The sequence below is a fragment of the Lepeophtheirus salmonis genome, chromosome 14, assembly GCF_016086655.4.
Source record: "Lepeophtheirus salmonis chromosome 14, UVic_Lsal_1.4, whole genome shotgun sequence".
NCBI lineage: Eukaryota > Metazoa > Arthropoda > Copepoda > Siphonostomatoida > Caligidae > Lepeophtheirus > Lepeophtheirus salmonis.
The window spans coordinates 14,375,903-14,395,623 of record NC_052144.2 but is presented as its reverse complement, the minus strand read 5'-3'; the positions used below and the strand labels follow the sequence as shown (position 1 = coordinate 14,395,623).

At 29.7% G+C, this 19,721-nt stretch overlaps 1 protein-coding gene across 1 annotated transcript in view; it reads right to left on the bottom strand.

Moving 5' to 3' along the window:
- The window catches only part of LOC121129164 (dystrophin), a 371,133-nt gene extending 352,080 nt beyond the window's left edge, over nt 1-19,053 (bottom strand). The window contains exon 1 of the mRNA XM_071893614.1: nt 18,869-19,053. The gene's annotated coding sequence lies outside the window, so the exon portion shown is untranslated. The remainder of the gene's footprint in view (nt 1-18,868) is intronic.
- Between the last annotated feature and the right edge of the window lie 668 nt (nt 19,054-19,721).

The window sequence follows — 19,721 nt, the reverse complement described above, 5'->3', positions numbered from 1 at the left end:
ATGAAAAGCAATGGGGACAGAATTCTCATTTTTTCCAATGAGAAAACTTTTACAGTGGATCCAGTATTCAACCGCAAAAATGATCGCTACATTAGCCTTAATGGTTATGTGGGATCTGAGAAATATGTGTTCATGACCAAGCACCCAGGGCTACAGGCTCACCTCGGAGGACTACATCAAGGTGCTCAAGACCAGGGTGATCCCATGGATCAGGAAGGAGTATCCTGGCAAGAGGGTGTGTTTCCAGCAGGATGGGGCACCCGCACACACAGCCAAGAACACTCAGAAGTGGTTGAAGGAAAATGTGGAATTCTGGCCTAAGGACTTCTGGCCCCCCTTCTCCCCCGACCTAAACCCCTTGGATTTCAGCATCTGGGCGCACATTGAGAGGCAGGCTTGCAAAAAACTCCACAGCAGTACCAAAGCTCTCAAGGCCAGTATCACCAAGGCCTGGGTAAAGATGGACCCCACCTACATCAAGAACACCTGCTCCTCCTTCCGTCCCCGTGTTGTGGCTGTTATGGAAGGTAAAGGCCAAATTGTTAAGAACATATTATAGATTATAACCAAGCAAAGTTTTTTTATTAAAAACATTTCTCTGTATCTCTACTTTTAGTCCTTGTAAATCTTAATGAAGTTTGAAGTTAGAAATCAGTCAGGACTTTCTGGACACTCGGTATGTTTCCTTTGTAATCATATTTCATATGATTCACAGAAATCTAAATTTAGGGAGCTGCGAAAAAGTTAATTTTTCAATGAATTATTTTTCTTTTATACCACAAATAATGTTAGAATCAAATAAGACTACGTAGAAAAATAATCTCCTGCACTCTGTGTTTATATCCAACAGATATAATAATTGAAGAAAATAGTATTGTGATGAAGATACATCAATAATTGGTGGGATTTAAAGAAAAAGTAATGTACCATATTCATTACTGACATTTTTATTTCTTATCTGTTCAAACAACTCAATAACAAAAAATCAATTATTTATTTAGTATGTATGTATATTTAAATAAAAACCTTATTCAGAAAAACAACAACTATGAGGTCTTAATGATAAATATGTACATTGAACGACAATAGTTACAGCAACACTAAGCCAATGCCACACTTTTGCACACATTAGCATGACATGTGTAGATATATTATAAATATGTTTCATTATGATTACTATACAAACATAATATGTACACTGTTTAATACATTTCATCAAAGTCTTTCAAAAAACAAAAAAATATTCAAGCAAATAATAGGCATTATTAATGCTGATAAATTAGGGAGACAGTTACAATAAAGACCTTTTTCTCAAATATAAAAATACAACCGTCACAAAGTGTTAATTACAGTTCCATACTATGGTTATTGTTGGTTGAGAAAATCAATACTTTTAATCAATTTTTTTCGAAATATTAGATATAAAACTGATTTTGAGGGGACAATTATTTTCTTGAAGAAAATAAATTTGATAATACGGAGACAAGTTTTTTATTGTTTTAGATGTAAAAGCTATGCAGAACAAATATTTTCTCCAATAACCACTTTATCACAAGGACACTTTGCTGAATGACTAAATTACCGAATAGACACATTGCCAAAAAAAATAATAAAATATACGATGATGATTCATGCTACAATTATACGTCATTATGATTCCCATTTATATTACATCGATTTTTAAAGATAAAAGAAACAAAAAAATAGGATAGAGTTTATTCACAAGGTGTGTCCACAATAGATGTGAATACTTTTTAGGTAAAAAAAATGCATATCATATTAAAATAATAATTTATGTAATTTTACATTAAGTTTGACATCCATGGTAATCATTATATTATATAAATATATTTAAAAATAGGGATTGGATAGACAAGGGGTCGCCAAACTATGGGCTATATGCCTGATCCAGCCCGCCGAAGGTACATTAATTCAAGGTATTGAACACAAAACTTTGTGATAAATTTTGATTTTGAATATTATGTTTTAAATACTAGACGATTCTGATTGCTACCAAGCCAGATGCATATCTTACATCTATTATTTTATGTGTATTATCTTGTAAATAACTATTGAGTATTCTTGTCCTGTTTCCCACATTTAGATACATTCACTGTACATTTAGCACCTGCAGGAGCAACATTCATTTCCTCTATCTTCATTTGGGTAGGTATTCCGCACTTACACATATTTCCTGTTCTTACATTTTTAGATCCCCTTTTCTTCATCCTCCATCATGGCTACTAAAAAAAACCTAGACACCGTGTGTTACATTTTCATTTCAAGATGGGGGAGTAAAGTATATCGTTGTTCAAACAAAGGACCAACAAGCTAGTTGTGTAATATACAGCGAATGTGTTGTACTCTTGAAAGAAAACAATCTTAGGCGTTACTATGAAACAAAACATATTTCAACATATTTGTGATTTTCTGGAAAGTTACGTTCTTAGCACTATGACTCCAGGAAATGTGGTTTAGAAACTCAAAATAACTTCTTTCCTAGAAAATTTGTAGAAAATGAATCTGTTACTCTTAGAAGTAACCAAATAATGTTGTTAGTTAGTACATAATTTATTGCTGTATACCATGGTACATACATACACATGTCCATAAATTACAAAACTATTCATACATACAGCAAAGAACAGGGCTACACAAAGGGGTATATTTACTACTATAGCAAAATTGTTCTGAAGTCCTATTTAATTTTATAGTGATTATTAATAACTTTTTGTACATTTCATAAATTTAAGAATACGAAGATCTTCAACCTCGTCTTGCATGGCTTGGTATCTCTCATATGAGAGCGATGAGCATCTGCTAATATATAATTCAGGAACAAATCATGCATTGAATTGAATGCATACATTTGTTATTGACCAATGTTTGTATTGGATAGCATACACACTTACAGAGAGGCTTTTTGTTGAGCCGTTACTAATGTATGGCTCTGTTATTAAGGCTATTTCAGAATTAGGAGTTTTTATTCAGAGTTAGCTACTTTGCAGTGTTAACATAAGAGCAGCTAATCATATTGTGTGTGGTTTTTTTGTGTGGGTTTATCCAATAATAGATTTTCGACAGCCAAACCAAATAGGGTATTCGATGACAAAACGAAGAAACCCGTTTAGTCAAGGCGACTCCATCAAATAGTGTATGATTGAAGCAGCAAATGACTTGGGTCCTGAGAAAGCCCATTTGTTTGGTAGTATCAGTCGACGGGAAATTCCAGTTGTGCAGAGAACAGAAGACCTAGAATCGAACATGGTGCTATAAATACGCCAAAAATTTAGTAACTCAAAATGAAAATCCATCTGGAATTTTGTTTTCTACTTTTTTGAAAATTTATCAAAAAGTATCAAAATAGCAATACTTATTTTTGTATCTGAACCGGCAAAAAATATTGCTCTAGTTACAAAACTAGTTTTTAGGCAGTTTTCCTAATTTATTAGCTTTACTGAATAGAACAATTTAAATTATTTAGAAACTATTTTCCTAAAATGATGTTAAGTTTTCATTAAAGACTTGAAATTGGGCTGTAAATATGCATGGTCCAATTTCTGATCTCTGCCATAGTATCAAATTTTATAAGCCATTCAAGATTGTGATAACTTTCTTAACAATGTACTGTATACCTTTGTGGATTGTAGAGCTATCAAAATTCTTCAAAGATTTGTCTGGAAAATGGACCTATGAATCTAATCAAAGCTTCTATACTCTTCAGATTATCTCAATGGAAGAAGCAGTCCCCACAGAAGGTTAAAGCAATTGATTTTTCTTTATTAAACTCTAGGGCATTAATTGCTGGAAAGGCTACATACATCCTATGAGCTAATATATCTTTACGAACTTACAGTAATTTTCGTGGATGTGTTTTATTATGTTTTTTATCTTTATTTTAATGATGTGCTTCATTTTTAAAATTTAAATCAATGACACTCAACTCCTACTATTAAAATACAAGGCTTAAGATAATATAATATTTTGTGTTTTTATTTTTCATCTAGGCTTATTAATATTAATTTTTGAAAGTTTGCATATGAAGTAATATCTTTAAGCTATAAAGTTTTCTATATTCATTCACGTAATTCCTATGTACATATAAAAGAGAAGTGAATAAAAAAATTGTTTCAGTTAATGTTTGTAAAAAATAATATTTCGAATCAAAAGGTAGTAATGTTAGTTTTAAATGTACAAGTTGAAATTTGTACGACCCCATCATTTTATTTAATTATTAAGTCCCTTGGCATTCTAATATCTAGATAACTAAAAAATGGTGTATTAATTCATTTTGTGTAAAGGATGTGAGTATACATTGTAAAATGTATAATCAGATCGTACAGATTGTAATATATATTTTTTATAATACCTTATTTAATTACAAGATCAGTCATTTTGATTGCTCTCATTTCATTTTATCTTTTGAAAATTATTACTTTTTTATATTTATGTGTAATGAATCTGTGGCCACATACATTATATAATGGGTACACTTTTGATTAAAATTAATATTAGGTCATAGTTTTAAAAAATTTAATTTACTTGTAGGACCTTTTTCAAGCTCAAAAAGGGTATAAATAATTAACACTTATTTTGAAAAACTGAGGGTTTGTTTTATAATTTTTATTTCATGTTTGTATATATATACTAATTTACTTTGATATTGGAGAAATAAATCAACTCCAGACTAAGAGAATAATTCTTTAATTTTAATTTGCGTGTGATATTTTATACAAAACAAGTATATAATTAATATATTATATATGGTTACATTTTTGTTGCAAATTCTTGACGACGTATATTTACAAATAATACCATATAATAAATACATTAAACCATAATTATTAATTTAAAAATATTAAACTAAGTAATATATACAGCATCCGAATATAAATTAATCTAAAGTTACTGGGGCATCCGTAGGGGATTCGCTGGTCAGGCTGCACCCCTTTCCCCAAATTAAGGATCAGCAAAAAAAAAAAAAAAATTATGCGAAAGTAGGTGTAAAAACTTAATTTTATGATTCATTTTCTATAACAAAGGTAATTCGGGGAAATTAGAAGCAGAGTTAAATTTTTTTTAGCCTTAAGTTTTGATTTTTTTTTTCCCCAAAAAAATTAATATTTGAAATTTCAATAATGAAAAAATTTCATATTTAAAATTTTATGAGTTCTCTGACTATCTAGGATTTTTGAAAAAATTAAATATTTGAAATTTAATTTTTTGTGAACAACTGTGTATGTTTGAATTTTTTTTTAATAATATAAATTTGGAAATTTTGTTCCAAAATTGAATATTTGAAATTTTTATAAAAATTTTACTACGGATTTTGAAAAAAATTCAAAATAATTCCAAAACCCAAGCCCTCCCCCTAAAAAAATAATCATAATATGATTGGTTTATATAACCTTTTTTTTTTAATTATTCAGTTATAATAAATTATTAAGTACATAATTAAGTAAAGATTTATTAAGTTTTAATTATATTAGATTATATTTTTTAGCAGAATTTCTGTAATGTTCTCACCAAATAACTGATATATCTTAATAAGCCAACGACATTTTAAAGATCACTTCATAGACTGAGAGGTGTAAGGACTGGCAAAATGTCTGTCGGTCCTAAGAATGGACTGGACCGAATATAAATGATTGATGTATCGAACAATAACATCTTCAAAATATCCACACTATAGAAATACTCCCATCTGGATTATAATACATGCAATTCCTGCATGTGTATCTCCATTTTGAAAATTTGAATCCTTTCTTATCCTACAATTTTACCTACAAGTTTAAAAGTAAATAAATAATCAATTAACTTAGGTCCACACAAGCCTGTAAATTATAACATGAGGTTACGTAGTAAAGGAGAACTTGACAAATCTGATCAACTCAAGTTATTCGGACAACTTAAGGAAATGAAACTCTCCTTGACTTCCCACAACTTCTTGGTAAATGGTCGTACAATTAAGCAACGACGTAAAACATATCGGGACTACCTGAAATTGGGACCATACACTCTAGACATTATTTCTCTTTCGACATTGAGCATGTGCAGAGTTAGGAAAGCCTTTTCTGGAACAATCCTTGAGAAGAATCCAGGATGTTTAGTAAAAATACGTCTGGATCAGTTAGATATCATCCCCGACCACTCTATTCTAAATATTGCAGGATATATTCTGAAAAAATCCTTCACAAACTGGAAAGATAAGTGGTTTTGCTATAAATTAGATACAGAAAAACACCTCGAACCCGCTTGAGAAATATTGTTCCTTTTGTATAAATGGAAGTGGAATCCGCAAGGCAGAAGTAGGTTTAGTGTTCCGATCTTTAAGAGTGATGATCTCGCAAAGCGATTGGCTCATAATGCTCATGCTCAATGTTCCTATTGGCTCCTATTCACGAACCCGGCAAAGGACGAAAGTACAAAACTAGAGTGAATCATAGTGACCTAACAGTTGCTATATCACGCTTCGCTTACTTAAATCATTCAACAAAAATTACCTTAACATGATGAGGAGTAATGTAAATCAGGTTAATTTTTTAGCAGGTCAGTTTTTTTCGACTTGGTACTCTGGAAAATAAATTTTCTTTTCCTTAGCAACTTTTATTATTATTTAACTCGTGAGTACTAAATCAATTCATTTTTTATTATAACCCGATTGTACACTCATGTGTGCTCTTTATAGATAGATGGAGTGTACCCCTGACAGTTTGTTGCGGAGTTATCATTGTACGTCCTTGTTGGAGAACATCGGAGTAATTCTAAAAAAAATATTTTTTTTTCCTCCCTCCCTTGTACCAGCTGATTATAACTGATCTAATGAAAAGTCATAAGCGTTATTCTTTCTCTCCTCCAAAATATTTTTCAAATTGTCAGGGTTACCATATTGATTTTCGATCTTTTTTTATATGTCCATTTTACACTGGATTTAATGTCTGATGATGATCCTTCTTTGATGCAATTCCCTTGTTTTATTTTATACTATTTGTTTTACAGAGACGCGCTAGCTTTCTTGTGTACTACTTATTATTATTTTATTTATGATATAATACTTTTCCTAGGAGTCTCTGAAGTTTGAAATATAATGATGTATGAAATTATTACCTCTCAATCGAAATTAAATAATAAAAATGCAATTAACTACTTTACTAATATAAGATATACTTGAATTTATTTATTCATGATCTTTATTATTGACTTCTTAAAACTTTTTTATTTATATCCAATTTATTTAAAAAAATAATTCTAAATATTTTGTCTGATTGTGTTAATATTTGTACTAATACTATGTAATTACATTTTTGCATAACTTGGTATTACACTAAAAAGATTTGATTTATACACACCTTGACCCTTTAGTTGAACAAAAATCAATAGTGTAGTCTGTGCGTAACTATTTTTTTTTTCATGATTGAGCCCTTTATCTTGCTTTATGTACCCTCCTTAAGAAACTTAACAAAAAACTATAAAAAATTACGTAATATCATTTTTCAAGATATAGTCAAAAGATACTAATTTAAATTTTATTGAGCTAATGCTTTTCTAAAAGTAACTAAATTTGGAGACACCAAAGCGCTCAGGCAGTTTACTCATATATAATTATATATAACAGTACAATCGTACAATATTATGCAGAACATGGTCAAGAAAATCAATAATTTCAATCTTTTTTTTTTCTAGGAAATATTGGATAATAAAAATTTTTGAAGAATGAAAGTAATTTTTTTAGGAAATAGCTTTTTTTGAAATAATGCAGTTAACTGACTTATTATTTTTGTTGTAAATTATATCAACATAATTATTAATAAAGTAAATACCAATTGAATTATTGATTATTTTGATATCAATAGACATAAATTGATCAAAATTTAAAAATCATTTGTTTGATCAGAACGCTTAATATTAGAGAATCATTGTACAAAGTTATATAGTTTTCTTACATTATTATTTAATTTAATTCAGAAAAGCATTTTTGTTGGGCAATGCAAGGCCCCTAATAGAGATATGAGAGTGAATTTCTCCACTACTGATAACTCAAATAGTTTTTAAACATTTCAACCGCTTCTGACTACGGGATCATTTGCAACATTTAATGGGTCACATTCAAGTACAATTTTGGGATAAACTACAGGATAGTATAACATCTATATATCAAAAAAAAAAAAATTGTGGACATTTTTTGTGTCCAACCTTTTTTAAGTAATAGTGTGTTAAGTTATAAGTCTTAGTTTATTGACTAAACACTTCCATGACGCCTTCTAGATACCTTCATGATTACATACCCAGCTGGTGCAAACTTAAAATCAATTATAAGTACTTTACAACGTGGAAAATATGTTTGATTCATACACTCTGTAAGAACAAGCCTGTTTAACAATCACCAAGGAGCAAGTGTACTACAGTTTTGTTGATATCACTTTGATCAGATTCCAAAGTTTTTAGCATGATTCCGTATAGACTGGTATAGGGTCTATTTCATGTCATCTGCATGGGTAATTAAGTTAGGTAAGATCAAATAAAATTTTTAATTTTCTCAAGATCAACAAAATATTCGGGAAATTTTTGCTCTTTTCTGACGAAAATGTTTTCACCGTTGACGCCACTCTGAATAAGGAAAAAACAGCAGCTACATCAACACCGACAGTCCAAAAAATGTCTCAGCTTTATTTTAACATGTTTTCAGAACAAAAAATCCAGTAGCTAGCACATGTGAAGTCATAATATTCAATTTATTGTCAAAATTTCTAGAAATTTTGATCTTTTTCACAACACGAAAGGAATTCTCTAGTATTCTAAATATATTACGTATAAGAACTCTTTGTCACAATTAGCTTAAATACGTATTACTAGTATTGGAAATGGCTTATTATCCATTTTTGAATACCAAATATATTTATTTCATAGTCTAATCAAGACTATATTTTTTTTATAAAAAAAAAAAGACAATATTTTAAAATTAAAATTGAATTTATAGAACAGGGGGAGAGGGTATGTATGTGGATATCAACGTTTCTTCAAGAAAAAAAATATACGTGTGGGTATAGGATAAGACATTTAGATTAGTATCATAAAATTAGTATTTTCTTTTTTTTTTTAAATGAGACACAATGTTATTTTTGTTCGACATGAGGAAATGTCTTCAAAGAACCTAGTTCAGTTATTTTCAGTCTTTTTAAATAGAAAGCAAATAGATAAAATTAGATCTAATGAAACGATGGTATTTTATATATATATATTTTTTTATAAAATGTGAATTAATTATAAATATACTTTTATCTTCGTTGTATTATACTTTATAAAAACTTTTCTTCTTAAAGAATTGTTTTTGTGCGATTAAGTACGCAGATTACCTACTTATGTTCACACAAATACAAGTATCAAAGAAAAACTGATGTAGTAATTAATTAAAAGATCTTATTAGGTTTCTTATGTAAATTTTGTAAGCACGTTAAACAGCAATTTACCTTTATTAATAGCTGTGTTTTAAATTGAGTCAATACAGTATATATATGAAATACTATTAAACTCCTAAACTTGTACAACTCAAGGATTTTTTTTTCGAAATATCATTGTAAGAATTTTGTTATAAATAGTTAGCAACGTTTGCTTAAAACATTCGTTGTGATGCTTCATTCACAAGTCAGAAAAAAAGTCAACAAAAAAAAGTCATTCAACAGTTTCTTGTAATGTGACATGCTTACCAAGGCTTTTTTATGCTAAATTAAACTCACAACCCGATCAATATGTGGCGAAAAAAGATATACACATCTGATTTGCCCTGTACTGAAAGCAAAAACCATCGTCAGTGACAGTATATATTAATCCAGTAAGGCGCTCCTTATCTTTGTAGCTAGGGATTCAAAAATTTAAAAAATGAGTTATAAGAACCCTTCTGGAGACCTAATTCCTGCCATGGGTCAATTCACATTTCAGATGGTGCTCCCTCTCAATATATAATGCAAATGTCGTACAATAATCAACTGCGTTGCTTTTGGAGAAGTAACTTTTAGCTTCCATCGAGTTCAAATTTGAATCCGATGGATTTTGAAATCTTGTTTATTTTGGAGGACACGGTCTTCAAGCATCCTTATCCAAATTTAAAGTCATAAAAGCCAGACTATATGGAAATGAAGCAGTATTATTATGAAAAATAGTACGTGAGCTATGTTTACTTGTCTAACAGATTCAAGGCTCTTATCACTTTAATAAATTCCCATTTTGAATGATTTTTGGGTCACTTATTATTTTGGTATCTGGTTGTCTTTAAGGTTTTTAATTTAAGACATCCAAAATGTAATATATGATTATTATTTATATCAACAATTAGAGTCCAGTTTGTGTTAAATCAAGAAAGCAAGATGAATTCCAGAAAGTTTTTAAATATTTCAGTTAGTTAAATATTAAGAAATGTTTATGTGCATATCCATCTTTTATTTCTAGAATATTAAAAGATTAACATAAATTTCTTGGCAACTTTCCATATCTTGAATAGGATTCTTATAACAAAAAGTAAGATTTAGAAATGACATGTGACATAAATGATACAAAAAGGTTCGTTTGCAAGTTTTTCAATTAGTATTTTCATTGTAAATATTATTTTTTTTCTATATTATTGTTGCGAATAACTATTATATTTTTGGGACAAAGGGGGGAAAACAAAGGTGGAATATAATACAGTGAAAGAAACACTTCATCAGAATTATCAGAGTGTTTGTCACACCTCTTAGAATTTTAAACTTCGAAAAACCATTTGCTGTTTCCTGACTTGTACTCAAAGTAACTAAGGACGAGTAGCCTGGCCTTATTCTTTCAAATTGGGTCCTTGAGGATCTCTTTGTTGATGGATTCCTTAAAGAACTAAATGCCCCTATTTTAGAACGTAAGCATCAAATTAAGAAAGACTTGGCGTAGAAGGGTTACTTGACTTTTATCTTTCTTAAACGCTTCGTTAATATAAGTGAATAACAATTATAGTAGCAAAAGAGCATATCCGATGGGTTTTTTCCCACTTTCCTCGTCCGCAGGTCGAATAGTAACCGATTTGCGAACAGCAGATCGTACACTGAGAACCACTACGGTCTTATAACTTTGCCAATGATATTGCGATGAGCTGTGGGAGGAGGTCAAAGAAAGAAAAAGATATATATAAAAGAATAAAAAAAACTAAATGCAAACCCGGAAAAGGAAAACAAAATGCAAATATCGTGTGTTCCATAAAAATATGAACACTTCATAATGATATAGTTTTAACAAAATAACTATAAACTAAAATAGATTTGTGTCTGAGCTCTCTTAATAATTAACTTTGCGGCAATGATGACTTCCAGGCTGCGGTAGAAAGCCACGCACCCGCTGCTGATATAGATATCTGTCATGGCTACACTCCTCCTCGACATGCAGTGTGCATCCAAAATGTTTAGTCGAGGGGATTGGTTGTATGGGGGCCTAAAAGTTCAAAAAAGAGTTCGAAAGAACTTAAAAGACTTATTCAAAAGAGTCTTGCATCGGAGTAGATGGGTTTCTTTCATTCTTGGTGTTACAAGTGACAATTTCACCCTTACAAAACCTTCCTGCTCACTTTTTTGATAGCTCTTTGGACATTCTGATATGAAACACCAAGATCTCTGGCATAAAACCCTTATGGACTTGAGGGAATGGATCCGGGTTGTGTTCTTTAACTCGTCCATGTCCCATTTGACCTCTTTAACAGATCCCTTATTCCTCTCCTACGTTTCGGTCTTGCTGACAGCGTAATCGATGGTCCTGGAGCCGCCCAACTGCTTGTAGTGAGCGAATATAAATCGGTCAATCACGTTCTATTGTAATTTTCTCGACTAGTATGTAAATTAGAGTCCTCAAGTTTGTTTTGTTACAAATTGTTTATGCTTTAATAAATGAAAATAGGAATTAATTTAAATTATTCATCCTTCATCAATTATTGATTTGTACTTGTTCATATTTCAAAGGACCACCCGGTATTTGAATCCACTGAAGAGTCCATTCGAATCATAATGTTGAAAGAATTCCACACAATACAAAAAAAACAACATATAATGACCATTTAAAAAAAAACTTCCTACATACTGCAGATCAATGTATGTGTATTGTTGAACGATTTGAGCGTTTTTCAACTTCTATTAACATCTATTTTCTGATAAAATATTATGTTGTTTTTTTTCAGATTTTAATATCAATGGCTTTGTGCTCGATATTTTTCTCTCATATTTATATTTCAATGATGAAATTTGTAAATAGGATTTGTGGTCATGATTTCCTTTGAGAATAATATTGTGTTTTCCTTCGTTTTTTATTGTACACACAAGAACAGACAAGTCTATTTCAGTCTCTGACGCAAAAAAAAAGCACCCCAGGGCAAGTAAGGTAGAAAAATATATTTGAAAATTATTTTCACTCAAATTTTCATTGAATCCTTTGGAATATAAGAACAAAAGCATTGAAAAAAAAATATTATGATAATATTTTATCATCAAAGTTTTGACTTGTAATACCTCTGTAGGTAACAAAAAGACTATGTATTGTGGATTTATTCTAAAAAAACTCAAACTACTCTTAAAGTTTTTTTTAATTATTGGGATTTTAAAAGTCTACACCCATTGATCTGATTATTTTATATACATACAATTACAAATTTTTCAAAATATTACTTACCATCATCTTAGAAATGCAAAGAAATAAAAGGTTTCAGGCAACTCCCAAAAAAAAAGGAGCGTGACAATGAAATAGACTTGGCATTTGATTTTAGAAGCAAAACAATAAGAGAAAAAAGAATTTTATATGATAAACAAATATTTTATACTAAAATATTTGTATTTTCTAAAGGAAAAACATAAAAATATAATTATACATATATATAGTAATTTTAATTTATATATGTAAAAGAAAAATTATTATGAAAGAACTCCCTTGGGAGCCTTTTATATAAATATAATATATATTTGCATTTTCGTGATATTTAATAATGTTTTTGAATTGTTCATTATTCCAAATTTTTTAGAATTTTAAACTCTTGGTTAATTTCTTGGTGTATTTTCCCAAGTTGTTTTTTAAGACGGTATTTTCTTGTTATTAAAAATTTATAATTTTCCCCCATTTTTCTCAAACGTTGCAGGATTTATACCTGAATATTTATAAATAAATATTCAAGAGTTATGAATTATGATTTAATATGGATGTGGAGATTAAGGAAGAATGAGTCATAGAGAACACAATATTAATATGTTTCTAGAATGTATTCCGCATAAGCAACTTAATGTATTATCAATCTATTTATTAATTCACAAATTCCAGTATGCAACAAAATTCCGATCTTCGAAAGCCCACCGTCTTTGATCAATAAAGTTTTTTCTAAACCATGTTTATAGAGTATAGTTACGATTCAGAGCTATATTAAGGCATTAAATTACTATATTTACTCTATTTACAATTGCAAAAAAACAGTCTATATCAAGATACCTACACCAGAAGTTTGATTAAATATTGAAAATTAACCCTCAATGGACTACTATACCTCTCATTTGTGACCCAATAAATATTAGAAAGTCCATGGAGGCTCTGTTACGAATGATTGGAAAGTGTTTTTTTTTTCTTGTTTTTTTATTCGGTTCCTTCATATTTATATATGTATAAACAAAAAAGATAATGTAAATATAATCATAATAAAGTCCAGGGCAATTACGTGCATATACATAAAAAACATTGTAGTTTAAATTTATTCGCCTGGAGTTGAACCATATCTATTATAAATATACATACTGAACAATTTTACTAAAACGAGCTAAAATATCCATATTATGGGCAATACATAAAATCAAAAACAATAAAATATGATACTAAGACAAGCTTTTCCTAAAATTCTTGATTATTCTGTTAAAAACTCATCCTCTGTTGGATCCCATAGATAAAATAAACTTAAACACTTCTGATGCTGTCGACCATTTTGAGTGATTGGAAAGTTTATAAATACATTGAGTTTTTCGATAAATTATTCAAAAGTCAACTAACATAGCATCAATGGAGGAGAATAAGGCATGTGTAACCCAAAACAGAGGAGAAGATTCTAACAAATAATATGAGTGAAATTAAAAATAAACTGTAGAGGAGCACACAGTCGCTGTATTCAATGTTGATAGTTTACCAAAAGTAGCACGTCTTCTGTTCCATTCACTTACGAATTGAAAGAATACATTTAAGAAAAAGTGCTGCAATATTGTATGGAACGAAGTGAAAATCATATACAAGGAAAGAAAGACTCCTGGCCTCAATCATTGGTTGGGGAGTTGGATTATCTATTATTAAAACGCAGTGGTTGTTTTTTACCTAGTCTGGGTTCATAAAACTAAGAAAGAACTAGGATTTCCGGCCTGAAGGATAAAAATGTCATCCAAGTATAATATAAGGAGACAAAACATGGGTCCAACAAAACTATTTACAGGTTTATCCCGATAGCCTCAATGGAAGAGATTGTTCGCATTGTGTTTAATTCATTTCTGGTAGGGGCACTTCAACTTCTAGATGATAAAGAGTGTGTTAATTTTAATATTTTCTTCAAAAATCAAGGGCACAATACTGAAACATCCTGGAGTAGTTTCAAAAGGACAGCTAGCTACACTTTCGGTCTATCATTCCGAAAATTTTATCTCAGCAAACTGATTTTTATTTTTAGGTGGATACGAAAACAAATAAGAAAATAGGCCTGTATATCCCTTTCTTTATCGCACTAGAGGCTTTTGAGATGAACTGTCATGAATAAAATTAGAGAAAACTTAGAGTCTAAGCGTCTTCAGAAGCTGGGTCAGGATAATTCAGACATTGATAATTAGTATTGAGAACGAGTTTCTCAAGACTAATTCTCAAATGGAGGTTTGGGTGACCTACACTTGTGAGTTGGATAGGCTTAGGTCCAAGAACACTTACAATGAGCAAAGTTTATATTTTATCTTTCGCAAAAAATCAACGTTCGAGTTGTTTCCATGTATGTTTTTAAAAAGATAAGAAAAATAACATGATCGTTACAATATTTTGCTAGCTGTTAAACAAGGACAAGATAAGAAAAGTCGACAATTTTTACACTAAGGAATCTAGAAAATAAGAAAAATTTGGAAAGGGTTTAGTCTAAAACGGAAATATCTGTACTTTAAGGAAAGTTCTTACAAAAAATAATTATAATTAATAAAACTTTTAGCACTATGTAATCAAAAAAAAGTTACGAAAGAATAGAGGTTTTGAAAATTTGAAGGGAAACTAGGGGACAAAAAAAGTTAATTCTAATTGTAATCAAATATTTATGATCCCATTAAAATTGCAATTTATTGACTTGAGACAAGCATAAGTTAAATTTCACTTTAATCTCATTTTGATATTTTTTATTATATTTTGCCCCCATCGACATGATTATTAGAATTTTTAGATGCATTAGTTGTATAAGTCATAACTTTGTAGTTAAGAATTTCTTGTGAATATGATCTTTAATGAGTAAATTACATTGAACGTATACTTTTTAATGAATGTACTTTACCATATCTGTCTAGCAATCATGAGGACTCCTTAAATGAATTTTAAAACAAAATTAATGTATATTTTGTGCATCAACATAAAAACTGTCTTTAACAGACATCAAGAAACATCAATTCCCCATTAATTTTTTACATTGTTCATCAATATTATTTTGAGATATTTCCAGCCAATGTGCACTTTTTATTACAACTTCTGGGATGAATTAAAATACCATGGAATATTATCTATAGTTTTGAGCAGGTATATCCAACATGTGGTACATGGGCCACATTACAGCCTGTATTATATTTAGGTGTGGCTCACTACTCATTCTCACTTAAATAGTATTTTGTTGCGAAATTGTCGAAATATCATCAAAATGTGTTGAACGCACTACAGACATAATATACTGTAGTGTACAAACATTGAAAATATTATACGTAAACTTGTATTTTATTAGACTCCAGCAGGTTTTTTTTAAGCAATTGAGCATTGAAAAATTATATTTGTTTTTTGTTTACATTTATATTATATATTTGTTAGTATTTAGAAGAATAAATGTAATATTAAAATAATTTTACACTTATAGTAACCTTAGAATTAAAAAATTGAGCTTTTCAATGCCCAAGTAGTTTCTATAGTATTATAAGAAGTGGCATCAAATCCAAAATTGGGGGAGTTAATTTTAAATAAAGAAAAGCGTATGCTAAAAACTCCTTCAACTGTTGATATATAAATGCTCAGAAAAACGACCGAAAAAGTAGTTAGGAGATTGTCTAGCTTAGTTGTTAAAATTTGTTCCAAAAATGTACATAAACATGAAAAAGTGAAATGTTGAATGAAAAGGATACATCTCTTCAAAAAAAGGCCTTAAGTGGATTTTTTTTTTGTTATAACATTTTTCAAAAATAATAATAGTGCACTTTCAGGATCATTGGCTAAAGTCTAGATAACTCTGTGGAGTAGTTCCACAGCATTTGACTCTAGTTCCAGAGTCGACATCATTAATCAAACTTACAGAGAAGAACATAAATACAGGCATTTTAGATTAATTTTTTGACAAAAGAAGAATTTAATCGATTTTTTTACCAATCCTATGTGTTTTGTGATTATGGTAAACTCAGAAAAAAAATTACTTTTTTTTGTTCGGGATGCTGAGAGGGAGTTAGCCCAAAAATTTGAGGACGCCCAACTTGAAATTTTTCATACTTGCTTGTTTGTTTAAGGAAAATTTTCTCGCTTAGAAATTTGGAGTTACTTCATGGGAAGCTCAATTTTTAATGACTGAAGTATCTTGCAAGTACCCGTTCTAGAATATATTTATTATATTACTGTTTTAAAAGGATCTGAAACATAGTGTCACTATAGTATCGGTATACCGGATGGTCCATGGAAATTTGAACACTAACTAATTCAATAATTGATGAAGGTGGAGTGAGTGAAATTAATTAATATTTTAATATATTAAATCATCAACAATTAGTTACAAAACAAAGACTGCATGCTAAAGGGGAAGGCCTAGAGTGTCCGTCAAACAAACACTGAGGCCATAAAGACCACTTTCAGCCAGCACTGACACTCCGTGACAGAGGAATATATCCGCAGCAGCCTTCTGCCACCGCAAAGAAGCAATCATTTCCACTAAGATCTTAGACACATATCTCTTAATAATATTAATTTGGTTGAAGATTCTATTGTTATTTAATCAATTTTATCTTGTTGAATTTTTTAATTCAATCTGTTCAGATTTTGATGGACCACTGGGTTCCAAAAAACAATTTTGTGCATAAAATATGTACTCTTCAACAAATAGTTATCGACCATTTTTAACAAGAAATTATTATGCTGGTTTATTAATTGAAGGCATTGCAAGGAAAGAATTAAAATTTATTTATTTAATGCATTTGAAAGTTGTTACGTCTATGCCAAATTAAGTCAAATAAATCAAACGAAGGTTCTAATTTATAGTCAACATTCTTCTTGGATATCTCAACAAGTAAAGAATAATTTCCAAGTTTATGCTATTCTTTCTGCGAATATATATTTTTATGTTTAAAATAACTGAGTTTAAAAAAAACATTTGAAAAAAAATAATAAATGTCTTTATCAATACTTAAAAAAAGGAAATGTCTGTCGTACAGAAAAAGTCATCAAAATGTTATGTTTTCTAAAGAAAAGGTCATTCAGTAAAATAAAAGATCCAATTTTTATCGAAAGTAATTTGATTATCGTTTATTATTATATTTTTCATTTCCCACCCAGATAATTTTACAGCTCTAAACATCAATGTTTTGTATCGGAAACTACTATACAAAGTACTGATAATTAACTAAAATATGACAAAGAAATATTGGATTATTAATAATACGATGTAAATAATAAATGGGACATTTTTCCTGTCCTTGATATTTCTTCAAAATTTCTTTTATGTGAATTTACCACTTACAATATCGAAGGGACTAATTTTTAATATTAAGTTTTGTTTTCACAATGAGAAATTTATTTAAGATTCCTTCGAATGTAAATTATAGTTTAGATAATGAATGTCCAAAAAAAAAAGGCAATGAGAAATGAAATTTTTTTTTAAGGATTTCTGAATAAAAAAAGTCATTAGATTAAATTATTCTCGTGATAACTTTTTTTTCCCCGAAATATTTAAAAAAACTCCTGTGGATGCTCCTAGATAGGGTTGTAAAATTGTTATTTTTATCAATTTTGGCTGGGAAAAATTAAATTTGATATGCATTGAATAGTTTTGTTTTACAAAGCCATTTTTGATGAAATTTAATCTAATAGGTTCTGTGGCTCCATTCATGTGACAATTCAGCCTGTTATATTAAGGCTTGAACATCCTTGGTTTAGATTATTAATTTGGTAATTGTTACTTAATTTGACCTTCAATTTCGTTGGCTATGATTAGATAAAATGCATTCTCACACGGATGTCAAATGCAAAACAATTACGAGACGAAATGAAACATTGTTTTTTTTATTTCTTCTGACTTTATCAAATATTTTCTTTTCTTGACGATGCATAAAAATAGGTCTTAATGTAAAGATCAAATAAACATTTCATATGTTATTTTGTAATTTTCAATGCGAATATTTATTTTCGCTAATTGCAAAGAGCAATTTGCAATGCCTTCGAAGGATGAATCCAAGTAGTTTTTCTATAGAAATTGATTTTTATCATTCGTCGCAGAATAAAAATGACGAACAAATTCAAACTGAACATTCTTCTAACTTGCTTTTGTGTTGACAGATTAAATATGTACATAAGTGACATCAAAGTAACTAATTTTTATTATAAACTTAATATTAGTTATTTAATTCTACTATCAAAAAAACCTTACCAAATCAAAAGATGAGACCAAGGTGTAGAAAATTCTGTTATTTTTAGACAGAGGCGTTTTGCAATCACCGTTTATACACTAACTAAATTTTAAGACTTACACATGGAAGAAGAAATTTTGTCCAAGGAATTGGATGTGTGTAAAGTAAACCATATACTGTTTTGATTATGTATAATGTTTGACTGAAGAAAACAGAAGATATTATATTATAAACCATTCCTTTCTCTTTTTTCACGAGCGCCAACGTTTTTTCTCCATACTGTATAGCTGTAGTTACAAACATACATAAATACTTTTATCATTATGAGGGAGACTCCGTCGTCGAAAAAGGAATTTATAAGCTCAAAATTTGTTTTCTGTATTTTGTCCATTTTTTATTATACATTTCAACATTAGACTGGTTCTGAAATTGTTGTTTTGTTCTCGAAGCCTTGAAAGAATGGAGTATAGCCCAAAAATGTGCATCTTGCTATATAATGAAGAAATATAAACTAGTATCCATAATGGGTATATTTATTTAGGGTATACGGACATCTTCATTTAGGTTGCTTTAAAAAATAGTAAAAGTAAGAGAGTCGTTTAAAAAGTCCGTGGAAAGTCCGAGAAATGACACTACTGGGGCGTATCGAGGTTATGTTTATAATTAGTAGCATCTCTTGGAAGAACACAGACCAACTTTCAGCCAGAACGGTATATTTCTTTCAATTTGCCATTTGTTTGAATTGAGGAATCGCTGGAAAGATTATGGTGACTTTTTTTTTGGATTCACAAAAAATAATCCTCTTTGACTATCGGGAAAAGGATAAAACTATTCCATATGGACATTATTCATCCTTATTGGACCGTTTGAAAA